At 40.0% G+C, this 14,105-nt stretch overlaps 1 protein-coding gene across 2 annotated transcripts in view; it reads right to left on the reverse strand.

The window, feature by feature from the left end:
- The window catches only part of VGLL4 (vestigial like family member 4), a 155,078-nt gene that overhangs the window by 100,504 nt on the left and 40,469 nt on the right, over nt 1-14,105 (reverse strand). The window lies entirely within an intron of this gene.

Below are 14,105 nucleotides of genomic sequence, written 5' to 3' on the forward strand. Positions count from 1 at the left end.
AGTAATTGTGGCTCACGGGCCTAGTTGCTCCGCGGCATGTGGGATCTTCCCAGACCAGGGCTCGAACCCGTGTCCCCTGCATTGGCAGGCAGATTCTCAACCACTGCGCCACCAGGGAAGCCCTAAAGTTTTTTTTTTTTAAGAAATACAGAAGGAAAGGTTATTAGGGGTCACTCAGAGTACTCAGGAGGTTTTAAAGAGGGGACAAGTAAAGGTTGGGTAAGCAAAAGAGCAGAAGATAAGGTGTTCAGGCAATCAAAATGACACGAGTCATGAGTCTACTGAAGCAAAGGGCTTGGGGGAGAGGAAAGTAATAGAAAATATAACTGAAAAGATAAAGTCAGCCAGAGGTTGAGGACCAGCAATAAATCAGAGAGAAATCAAATTCGACTTTGTGCAGTAACGCACAGCAGTGAAGAGTCCCATGGGTTCGTTTTGAGGAAAGGGAGGGAGTAATACGGTAAAAACAATGTTTAAAGATCAGTCCAGGATACAAAATAAGTTGGGAGAGAAGGAAGCAAAAGAAAAATGAAGTGAAAATCACAACCAATTCATCCAACTCAATTCTCAGGTTTCAAAATTATTTTCTGATGGGTGGTGCTGTATTCCTGCCTTGCTGGTTGTTTGGCCTGAGACGTCCAGCACTGGAGTCTGCAAGCAGCTGGATAGAGCTGGGTCTTGGTGCCGAGATGAGGACCTCCGGGAGGCCTCACTCCGACTGATATTCCCTGGGGTCTGAGGTTCTCTGTTAGTCCAGCGGTTTGGACTCTGAGCTCCCACCACAGGAGCTCAGGCCCGACCTCCGGCCTGGGAAGCAAGATCCCGCAAGTTTCGTGGCGCGGTTTATAAAAAAAAAAAAAGGGGGGAAGAAAGAAAGAAAAAATGGAGCAGTACAATATCAAAGAATAAAAAACAAAATTAGAAAGATAAAAAATATATAAGGAAAAATAAAACTATAATTGAAACAACCAGTCGCTGGGGTTCCTCCCGTCCCGTTAGGTGTCCATGGTCCCCCGCCGGTGCCTGGTAGGTGCCCTAGTTGTGAGGAGACGCGAATTCCGCGTCCTCCTAGTACCCCATCTTGACTCCGCCCCCTCCACTTATGAGTCCTCTAGTGAGAAGCTGAAATCTTTACAGAATTAAATGTGCTCCTTCTCTGACTGAGACCTTCCTATGGCTTCCTACTGTGTTCAGAATGAAAGCCCAAACTTCTTCCAAGGCCTTCACGGCCTCTTCTCATCTGGCTCCTGCCCTCCTCTCTAGCTGTATTCTCCCGCCTCTCCCCTCAGGTTTCAAAACTAAATTAGCAGAACTTGATAAAAGGAATTCTGTTGTTGCATATGATAAAGAATCTGGACAGTTCTAATATTACACACTATTTCTTTACATATTATTTCTGAGACCAGCAAAATGATGGATTTAATGTCTCAATGCTGAACTGTAATGTAAGAGAATACATTTGCCATTTCTTTTTCCATTTCATTTCAGGTATAAATTCCACCCAAACAGCTCCAAAAAGAATAGTAGTTGGACATAGACCATCCCCTAGAAGGAAGGCAGCCAGAGTCCAATTTACCACGTCTGCACAGTGAAGTAATAAAGAGCACACAGTGAGGAGTCTGCAGACCTGGCTTCTGGTCTCAAGTCTGCGGTCCTAGGCAGTCACCTCCTCTTTCCGAAGCTCAGCACTCCCATCGACTAAATAAAGGAACTGGACCAAAAGTGTCCTTTTTAAGTCTACAGCTCTGTGTCTACTTTAACCTTGGAGCTGGCATCAATGGCAGCTAGGAGAATCTGGGACCAGAGCTGGAGACCTGGAAGTGAGTAACTGAGACTATCTGGTAACAGGTTACCCATGACACCCGAGCACACAGCAATCTAATCATGCTGTTTCAAACTTCCTGAATAGTTCAAAAGTCCTACACTTAGGAACCTGTACTACCCAACTTCATATTTGCCTTGGTGGGGTGGGGTGGGGGGAATCCTTAATAATCCTTAAATCCTTAATCCTAGAGTAACTATAAAATACATTATATACTATATATATAACTTTTGAAACATTGTATAATTAGCAACTTGATACACAAAAAGTAAAAATTCACCCAGAATACCATCATCTTAATGCATAAATGGTTTCCAGTTTTCATCCTAGACGGTTCCCTTCTATTTCTTTGCACAATAAGAAAATGTGGTACATACCTGCAAATGGAATACTATTCAGCCTTTTAAAAGCAGGAAATCCTGCCATATGCGACACCATGGCTGAACCTGGAGGACATTATGCTCAGTGAAGTCAGCCAGTCACAGGACAAAAACTGCACGATTCCACTGAGACGAGGACTCTAAAACAGGCAAACTCATGGAAACCCAGAGTAGAATGGTGGTTGCCAGGGGCCGGGGGAGATCGGAAGTTGCTGTCTGAAGGTATAAAGTCTGAGCTACCCAAAGTGAGCAAGTTCTAGAGATCTGCTGTTCAACACTGTACCTATAGTGAATAATACTATAGCGTGCATTTAAAAATCTGTTAAGAGAGTAGATTTCATGTTAATTGTTCTTTCCAAAATTTAAAAGCACCAATAATACATATTGAGGAATATTATTCACTATAATATTTCTTGTTTCTATACACATTGCTGTGATGAATCACCTAGTAAATACGTCTTTATGCCTTTAGGTGAATATACCATTTGAATAAATTACAGAAATTATCTTTTTATATTCAGCTTTTCAGTCAGCACTATCTTTACATCATCAGCTTCTTAGAAATTAACTGTGAATTTTCATTGTTACTTAAATTAATGCAATGATAGAATTCTTACACTGAGATATTCTCTTTTGTAATGTACATCCTCAGGTACCTTAATAAAGGTATTAAAATTTTTTTTAAAAAAAGAAATTTTTGGATTGGAGAAGAATGATTATAGCACCAGGACACAACCCAGGCTCAAGTAAGTAATTGTGTCATTGCAGAAAGCAGCTGCAGAGCCATCAGAAGTTTCAATAAAAAAGCATTTAAATTTTTTTAACTAAATGACAGGAAATAGACTTTTATGACTAAGCATTTGGTTTGGGCATTTCACTAGCCAATGTATAAAATCCTAACATTTCAGAATTAGAAGGGACCTATGGGCTGTCTAAATTTCACCTCCTCACCAGAGTTCAAGAAATCATTGTACAAAAGGCAGATGTGAATTAGTATGGTTTCATCATTCTTTTTCTTTTGATATTACTATGTCTTTCCTTATATCTTCTCTGACGATATCAAATAAAATCCTTTTGATTAAAAAATTATACAAAACACTTGGCTAGCCATTATATCTTGTTTTATAGAAAAGGATAGAAGTGGAAGAGTATTTACAAGTCAGCTATCTTGAGGACACTAAGGGTAAGCCAGGCTGAAGTGAAGATGGTTTACTGATTTATACTTATTTGATATCTGTCATCATAAAATTGAGACTGCCTGACTTGAACAAAGCAATCTTATGAGATTCTACTTTAAATATGATGGTCTACTTATTTGTTTGTCTAGGGAGATTATATTTCTCTTTATATGTTTAGAATCTGAATTTCCCCATCAACATGTAACATTAAGTGTGCTATCGCTTTTCTGATCTTATCAAAATCAGCTCGGTTGTTTGAATTAAAAAAAAAAAATCACTGTACAGAAGACCTGTAGATGGTGGTCCCTTTCAGCTCCAGCTCTGGGCTCACTCTCTCACCTGGGAGCCTGTTATTTCATTGCTGGACCGCTCTTCATGTTAGTTCTTATTTTCAGGGAACTAAAATCACCTCCTAGAATTTCTGCCCACAGATCCTAGTGGAGTCCACTGGAGCAACACTGATAAGCCTAATCCTTCATCTAAAATGAGGATAATTGTCATTTAGCAGCTGGCTCTTCTCTCAATTCTGGAGAAGAAAAAGGATTTCATAGCCTTAACCCTACATCATTCCATTTAATTTCCTTCCTCATGCGAGTTTAGATTGTTACTGACATTCTTTTAAAAATAGTGCACAGGGCTTCCCTGGTGGCGCAGTGGTTGAGAATCTGCCTGCCAATGCAGGGGACATGGGTTCGAGCCCTGGTCTGGGAAGGTCCCACATGCCACGGAGCAACTAGGCCCGTGAGCCACAACTACTGAGCCTGCGCGTCTGGAGCCTGTGCTTCGCAACAAGAGAGGCCGCGACAGTGAGGCCCGCGCACGGCGATGAAGAGTGGCCCCCACTCACCGCAACTAGAGAAAGCCCTCACACAGAAAACGGAGACCCAACACAGCCAAAATAAATTAATTAATCAATTTAAAAAAATTCCTCCATAAAAATACCACTAAGCTTTAAAAAAAAAAAAAAAAAAAGCAAAGAAAAAAAAAATAGTGCACAACTGAACACAATATTTCAGAAGAGAACTGGCCGGTAGAATGGGATTATTGCTTCCTGTGATCTGACACTTCTTTACTAGTGATTCTTTAGTTTTTTATTACATCCCCTTAATTCTCTCCTTTAGATTCCTTTGTCCCTTGCTCCCAGGAGCAACTGAAATAAACCAAAACAAAGCAAAATCAAAACAAACAAAAAACCCACATGGCATTGATATTATTTACTAGGTAAGTTTTTAAAGTGTGTTTGAGAAAAATCAGAACTGGTAGGACCTGTCTGAACAGAGAACTCATATGCATCAGAATCCAGAGACTAAGTTACCTCATAATTGAAATTCTGTTTGCTTGTGGAATTCTGCCAAGTAAATCTATGGTGTAATGTTTAGAAATAGATTCCTTAAAAATTAGTGTTATCTCATCAAGATAAACATTTTAACTTCTTGTCAATTTAAATTACCTAAACATCTAGACTCAATAACACAGACATACACAGACTTACCTATACTGTGTAGTTTTAATATAAGAAGAAATTTCAGTAAACTCCTATTTATTTGAAGTTTGGGAGAAACAAGAGTATTAAGTAAATGCTCTGGCTAACTGAAAGCTACCAAGTGTAAATAATTAATTTTCAATTACTTGTAAGACAATCACAGAACAAATACCTTAATAAACACTCAGATCAAAGCACCTGTAGAACCATAACTATACAAGATAACTCAGCCTCCCTTTGACATACTGGAATGCTTGAAGCAGGTCATCACTGGGAAGATCAATTACCTTAGCCCAGGGCTGCATATAAAGCAGGTAATGGGCTTAAGCCAACACATACTAATAACTAGTAACCATCTCTCCCAAGTTTCTACGACAATTCCAACTTCATGTATTTTTTTCCAGTATTCACAATTCTTTTAAAGTACAGCTAAATATAACTAGATTTCTCTATCTTATTGTTAATACTTAGGTAACATCTTCACAAATCAGAGAAAAAAAGTGTGTGACCACATGTCTTAGTATTTAAAGAAAAACGATTATACCTATCAGATATCTAGCAAACTGCCATTAAAAAACACATATATAATAAACACAGAAATGTCTATACACAAAAATATTCATAATAGCATTGTTATAATTGAAAAAAAACTGAAAATGACCTGAACTTATAAACTAATGAATACATCTATATAATGTAGTCATTTAAAATGATAACGTAGATCTATATTTAGTGATATGGAAAAATGTTCACAATAATTCTAAGTGAAAAAAAGCAGGCAATATCTATGGTGTAACTCCAGTTTTGTTTATATACGTATGATTCCATTTTTGTTTCATAAACAGTGTATATAATTGTATACCTAGCTAACAACATATAAATATTATTACATTAGATATTATTCTATTTTTGTGATATATTATATACACTTGTATAGGAAAATGTTTGAAGCCTGCACACCAAAACTAATAGCAAGTTATCTTGTGAGCAGGAGGGAGGACTTCAGGTGGTTTCTTTGATTGTTTTTTATATATCTTCTAATTTTCAGTGAATGAGCAAGAAGCAAATGACAATAAACTTGTAATCGTATTTTTAAATCCCTAATATTGGTTTCTTTTCTGTCATTTGTCTCTTACCTAGAAGATACAGAAGTGTATTGTATTAAAATCTCTGAAGACATACATGTATACACACACACACACACACACACACACACACACACGCACACAGTGTCGTTGGTAAAAAACTCCTGCAGGGGTTTCTGATACGCCCAGAGGTGAAACGCTTCCCACATAAAAGAGACACTGGTCTAGACTTAGGAGATAGAGACAGGTTTGTCAAGGGTTATGACAGGAGCAATTTCCTCAAAAACAACACAGGTCTCACCAGAAATAAGTGGAAGAGAATAAACATCAATCCTTGAGATCTTTCCAAAGTGTGCTTCTTCCATGTTCAATCTATACAGCCGCAGACCCCCGCAATCCATAGAATTCTCGCTCAGAAAACAAAACTGACCCCAAACAACAAAATAGTCACAGCCCCAATTAGCCAAAGTACGTTCCCATTCTGTTATCCTCAAAGCCGGGCAGCCTCTTCCTGCATTTCTTTCAGGATGCAGGCCCTTTGTGGCCACTATTGGAGGTTTTCTTGAATGTCTCCCCTTACCTTTTTTAATACGTATGATTAATTCCAAAATAAAGTTCCAAACACTGCTTACCAAAATGAAAGACATCTGAATGTCCTCATCTACTCTAAAATTCCACTGTATTCAAATCCCAACATGCCTTCATCTACCTGTAACTTTGCCAAAGCCAATTTACAGCACGCTGCCAGCCTGCAGCCTGGAGGATGAGTAACTTCTATGCGGGCAGGAAGCGCTGGCTGAGCAGCTGCAGAGGGGGGAGGAACTCAGGATGCTGCCCCAGGAAAGCAGCCCCATCCTGCCCATGCACATCCCGCCCACCCAACCCACCCAGGCACCAGCAGTGAGGGGAGGAAGAGACGGCATTCCTGCAGTCCGCACGTGTCACTGATTGCCTACCCCGGGCCAGGCACTGTCCCAGGCACTGGAGAGTCTACAGTGAACAGAACAAGACGGAAATCCCTGCTCTCACTATTGACAACAGCCAGGACACGGAAGCACCTCAAGTGCCTATCAACAGACGACTGGCTTAAGATGTGGTACATATATACAGTGGAATATTAGCCACCAAAAAGAATGAAATGATGTCATTCGCAGCAACATGGATGTACCTGGAGAATATTATGCTTAGTGAAATAAGTTAGACAGAGAAAGACAAACACTATATGATATCACTTATATGTGAAATCTAAAAAATAATACAAATGAATCTATATTCAAAAGAGAAACAGACTCACAGACATAGAAAACAAACTTATGGTTACCTAAGGGGAGAGGAAGGGATGGAGGAACAAATTAGGAGTATGGGATTAACAGATACAAACTACTATACACAAAACAGATAAGCAACGAGGATTTACTGTATAGCACAGGGAGCTATACCTAATGTCTTGTACTAACCTACAATGGAATATAACCTGCAAAAACAAACCAAAACAAAATGAATCACTATGCTATACACCCGAAACTAACACAATATTGTAAATCAACTATACTTCAATGAAAATAATAATTAAAAAAATAAAATATGAAGGACATTCCTCAAACTGTTAAAAAAAAAACCCCTGCTCTCATGGATCATACATTGTAATGAAGTGAGAGAGAAACAAGATAAATAAAGCATAAAAGTGCAGTCAAGTCACAGATTATGGCAGGGGGGAGGCAGGGGACAAGAAAGGCTGTTCTGGGAAGGTGCATCTGAGTGAAGGAAGGGAGGATGCAGTCCAGGAGGATATCTGAGGGACCAGCAAGTGCAAAGGCCCTGAGGCCGGAGAGGGGGCAAGCTTTCCAGGAACCGTAAGGAGGTCAGCTTAGCTCAGAGGTTGTATAAGAACATCAGCTCTTATCTCTGCATGAGATGGAAAGCCACTGGAAGGTTTCTGAACAGAGGAGTGACATAATCAGATTTACATTTTTAGTCTATGGCCATACCACCCTGAACAGCCCAATGTCGTCTGATTTACATTTTTAAAGGATCACTATTCTAGTTAAGAATAGGCTGAAAGGGAAAAAGCTTAGAAGTAGTGATAGCAGCTGGGAATCTTCTGCAATAATCCAAGCAAGAAATGAGTGTCTCTCAGGACTTCCCTGGTGGTCCAGTGACTAAGACTCCGCACTTCCAAGGCAGGGGGCCTGGGTTCAATCCCTGGTCAGGGACCTAGATCCCACATGCTGCAACTAAGAGTTCTCATGCCACAGCGAAGATCCCTTGTGCCGCAACTAAGACCCAATGCAGCCAAATAAATAAATAAATATTAAAAAAAAAAAAAAAAAAGAAATGAGTGTTTCTCAAAAAACTAAAAACAGAACTACCATATGACCCAGCAATTCCACTCCTGGGTATTTATCTGGAAAAAAAACAAAAAATAAAAACTAATTCAAAAAGATACATGTACCCCAATGTTCACAGCAGCATTATTTACAAATGCCAGAATATGGAAGCAACCTAAGTATCCATCAATAGACAAATGGATAAAGAAGCTGTGAGACACACACACACACACACACACACACACACACACACACACACACACACAGAGAGGAATACTACTCGGCCATGAAAAAGAATGAAATGTTGCTATTTGCAACAACATGGATGGACCTGGAGGGTATAATGCTAAGTGAAATAAGCTAGAAAGAGAAAGACAAATACTGTATAATATCACTTATATGTGGAATCTAAAAAAATACGACAATCTAGTGAATATAACCAAAAAGAAGCAGACTCTCAGATACAGAGAATAAACTAGTGGTTACCAGTGGGAAGGGGGAGGGGTGAAATAGGGGTAGGGGAATAAGAGGTACAAACAATTAGGTATAAAATATGCTACATGGGCTTCCCTGGTGGCGCAACGGTTGAGAATCTGCCTGCCAATGCAGGGGACGCGGGTTCGAGCCCTGGTCTGGGAAGATCCCACATGCCACGGAGCAACTAGGCCCGTGAGCCACAACTGCTGAGCCTGCGCATCTGGAGCCTGTGCTCCGCAACAAGAGAGGCCGCGATAGTGAGAGGCCCGCGCACCGCGATGAAGAGTGGCCCCCACTTGCCGCAACTAGAGAAAGCCCTCGCACAGAAATGAAGACCCAACACAGCCATAAATAAATAAATTTTAAAAAATGCTACAGGGATATATTGTACAACACAGGGAATACAGCCAATATTTATAACAACTACAAATGGACTATGACCTTTAAAAAGTGTGAATCACTATGTTGTACACCTGTAACTTACATAATGCTGTACATCAACTACAGCTCAGTTAAAGAAAAAAGATCTGAGTGTCTGCGGACTAGGCTGGCAGCAACAGTGGCAGTGGAATGGGGTCAGATGTGGAATTTATCAGAAGGCAGGCCCAACAGAATTTGCTGGCAGACAGTTTGTGAGAGAAACAGAGTCAAGAGTGACTCTAAGCTTTTTGGCCTCCATGTAAGATTTTCAAAAACATATATTTGGGTATGACTACTACTCACACTGAGAACAGGTTTGGAATCCAGAGCCAAGGAGACCCGGCAAGCTATAAAAGGTCATCAACAGGGAACTATAAACCTACAGTTTCTAAGGCTCCATAACACCAAACCTACAAAAGAAATTCACTGCAATACTAGTCACTTACAAAACGTTAAGCTACTATACTTCTACTTATTCCCACTCTATTGTTTGTAGAGATTCATATACATTTATGAGAAATTTATTTATTCTCATAAATCACTAACAACATATTCTTTAATTCTCACTGTCTTCTTAACCTCTCTGTGCAGTAAAGACTGCTGACCCCCTCCTTGATGAAATTCCCCTCGCAGCCTCTGCGATGCTCTCCTGCGGTACCCGTGCCTTCCCGGTACCCGTGCCTTCCCGAGTCCTTCCCTGATCCCACTTCCTCACTTGACACACCAGAAGCTGATCTCTTCCAAAGATCTATCCTCATCTGTTTCTTCCTGTCTCCACAGTCTTTCACTCAGCAATTGTAATCACTTCGCGCAACAATCCCTTCAAAGTGGAGGGCACACAAATTGTGCAACTCCAGCCTGACTCTCTTTGGGCCACAGTTTCCTACTTCACACTGCATCCTTGACACGTCTTAGTACCCTGCAGCCTCTCAAATTCACAAAGTCCTAAACTGAGCATCTAATCTTCACTGTTCTCTTTGGCTAAAGCCAGGGGAGTGAGATTTTGAGTGACAGGCACCACATCTTGGGCTTCATTCAATGACTAACAAGGAGCAAAATGAGATCAGTGAGTCTCCTGATAATCGTTCCTTATCTTTCCTCTGAATTTACATACCATGTTATCTGTCTTCTTTTTATGGTTCATGTTACTTTTGACCTGACATAAAAGTAAAAAGTGACAGATCTATTTATATATCTATATAACACACACATACACACACACAGGTTTTCATTAATCTGATTGCTTTATATTCCCTGCTACACTACACAATCATTCAGGACCTACTGATTCACTTTCTGTAACTTCTGCCTAGTACCGGTATACAGACTTTGCACATAGAAGGGCCACAAATATTTAATTCGTTGTATCACAAACAAATGTATAGAAGACAATGGAAAGTGACCAAACATCAAAGCCAACTCAAAAAACTTTCTTAAAGTCACTTCCTTTAGAACTCTCTAAATATCATTATCACTTTGGTTGTGTTTTCTTCATTCTGCAATTAGCAAAGGTTCCTTACAACTAGGGAACCTGCCTGACACATTTCGTGACAGCCTCAACTTCCTATCTTTAAGCCACAGGAAACAATCCATTTCTTCCACATATAGACAGACAGACAGACAAACAAACCAAACTCAAGAGTAGTATTTTGAAGGCAGACAGAATTTTAAACATCAAAACAGCTGCACTCTCCTCCTCTAAATCCCAAAGACAGTCTTTTAGAGTAACCACTATTTCTAAATGGGTCGTGCTCACTGTGGCTCCTGGAAACTTCCTTACTGCAACGATCCCATCCGTTCTCCCCTTGCTACTAAAAGTGAGGCTACCAGCAGGATCAGCACCACCTGGCAACTTGTCAGGAATGCAAATTAATGGGCCCTCCCCAGACCCGCTGCACCAGACCCGCTCTTTAGGTAAAACACTGGAGAAGGACAATTCTACCCCATCTATCCCGCTGGCGGAGTTACATTTTGAAAACACACCTCAACATGTCATATGCCTCATAAAAAACCTTCAAATGGCCACAGGATAAAGTCCAAACACCTTAGTAAAAAGTATCTTCATAATTTAATTGCAACAACCTTCCCATTAAATCAATAGACACATGTTGACGCGCTGCTACACACCAGGCACGTTGGCAGGTAGCAAGGAGGCAACCGAGGTCCCTGCTCCCACACAGCTTACCTTCCAGTGGGGGGATCTGCTCTCAGGACTCAATTCCCATCAACCCCATCACCTGCGTGTTCTAGTCAGACGACCTTACCCAGCCTTCTCCAAACACACCCATGCATTGTATCGACTTGATGCCAGGTTCACACGGTTTCCGCTACCTAGAATTTCTTCCCCACTTGGTCATTAACAAAGTCGCTTCCACCTACCCTACGCCCTGTCCTTGACTCAATACCAATCAGGCTGAAACAATCCCTCCTTTCTCTGGGCTTCCAATTATCCTCCAACACAGCAAGGGCGTCATCCCTAAATTGTGATTTGTATTTAAACATCTCTTTCTCCTTCACGAGGCAGTGTGCACCTCAAGGGCAGGATCAAATATGATTCATCTTTGTAGCCACGGCACCTAGCACATGGCTTGGAATAAATAGGCATTTAATTAAATGTTTTCTAAAAAGCAAATCAGAGACAGAATTTTCTTTGTTCAAAATGCTTTGGAAATCCTTACTATGACCTTCCTTTTTAATGGCATTCATTTAACTGATGGAAAATGTCCTTTGAAGGCACAATTAGAATTTTAAGAAATACCTAATCATTTATATATAAGTGGTGTAAAAATTTCTTTAATCAAATATAACTATACATATATATAAGTGGTGTGAATGAAAGGGGTGGCTAAGACAGGTAATACAATTGCAATTACAAAACAGAGCTCACATATTAATAAAATCGATTATTTTGGTGCATTTTACAAACTCTTTCCCAAGGCAACTCAAAAAATGTCTTAAACAGTGACTATCACTGTAATATTTTTTATTCTAGAGTAATGTTTAGAATAACATTCTTTTTTTTTTTTTTCTTTAAACATCTTTATTGAAGTATAATTGCCTTACAATAGTGTGTTAGCTTCTGCTTTATAACAAAGTGAATCAGTTATACATATACAATAGGTTCCCATTACTCTTCCCTCTTGCATCTCCCTCCCTCCCACCCTCCCCATCCCACCCCTCTAGGTGGTCACAAAGCACCGAGCTGATCTCCCTGTGCTATGCGGCTGCTTCCCACTAGCTATCTATTTTACATTTGGTAGTGTATATATGTCCATGACACTCTCTTACCCTGTCCCATCTCACCCCACCCCCTCCCCATATCCTCAAGTCCATTCTCTAGTAGGTCTGTGTCTTTATTCCCGTCTTGCCACTAGGTTCTTCATGGCCTTTTTTTTTTTTCCCTTAGATTCCGCATATATGTGTTAGCATACTGTATTTGTTTTTCTCTTTCTGACTTACTTCACTCTGTATGACAGACTCTAACTCCATCCACCTCATTACAAATACCTCCATTTCATTTCTTTTTATGGCTGAGTAATATTCCATTGTATATATGTGCCACATCTTCTTTATCCATTCATCTGTCGATGGACATTTAGGTTGCTTCCAGGTCCTGGCTATTGTAAATAGAGCTGCAATGAACATTGTGGTACATGACACTTTTTGACCTATGGTTTTCTCAGGGTATATACCCAGTAGTGGGATTGCTGGGTCGTATGGTAGTAGAATAACATTCTTTTGAATATATCAATTCTGGCATGCATCTTTAAAACTAAATAGGAAAACAGAATCCCTCTTCCAGCAGGTAAGTCTGTTAAGACGAGTTTTCAGGAATGAACTATGTGCAAAAGCGAGAGCCTGTTTCTAAAGCAGATAAAGTAAAAGTGTTCAGATTAGAGAAAGGCTACCTGACACCCCTCCTATCGCCCTTCCTCCTTCCGTCCACAACTGGGCATCTGAGGCACCGGCACGTAACCCCTAGGTTCCCTCGGAGACATTCAGGAGCCAAAGGAACAATGGAAAGAAAACTGAAGTATAGGCTGGGAAACTTCTGTCCCAGTCCCCAGTATTATAACCTTAGGAAAGTACTTCTACTGTTTGGGTCTCAGTTTCTTTATATGAAAATAAGGAAAGCCTGGGTTCCTTCCCATTTAAAATGCTATCATTTTCAAATATCCTCAGCTCTGTTAACAGAGAACATGTTAATTTACCTGAATCCCATGGTCCCTTTCAGGATGCAGACTCATGGTTAGTACCTGGATTTGATTTCATCAAGTGACCCATCATTAAAAATGTCCAACATTCACACCCCAAATACGTATATTCATTTAAAAAGTACATATAAGTAATGTCATCAATATCTATATTTCATATTAGTAAAGCTCACTTTCTTTTTTAGACAAAAATAAATATAAATAAAACTTACTGTCCCTGGAGCCCCCTGACGGAGAGACCGTCATGGATATTAATGAGCCCCTGCCCTGTGCGGAGGAGAGATAATAATCGTGGCAAGAGCCCCTGTCCTTAAGATTACAATCTGGCCTCAAGCACAAATAGTGTTTCTATGAAGTAATGAGACATTCACATGAACATATCAAACTTTTTTTTTTAAGAAAACCATTGCAATACCATTTTGCCAGGTCAATAAGAATATGTAAAAAAAAAAAAAAATTTTAAGTGGTAACTAAGTGAGGTGATGGATGTATTAATTAACTTAATTGTGGTCATCATTTCACAAAGTATACAGATATCAAATCATCACGCTGTACACTTTAAATATACACATTTTGGCCAATTATACCTCATGCTGGGGAAAAAAAAATGGTTGAGTTTCCTCTCCTGCTCCCCCCAAAAAGAAAGAAAATGTGGAAGTAAAGAGAACATTTTACCCTGGTGTAAAGCTGTGCTTCTCAAATTTGAGCGTGCACAGGAC

The sequence above is a fragment of the Balaenoptera musculus genome, chromosome 11, assembly GCF_009873245.2.
Source record: "Balaenoptera musculus isolate JJ_BM4_2016_0621 chromosome 11, mBalMus1.pri.v3, whole genome shotgun sequence".
NCBI classification, from domain to species: domain Eukaryota; kingdom Metazoa; phylum Chordata; class Mammalia; order Artiodactyla; family Balaenopteridae; genus Balaenoptera; species Balaenoptera musculus.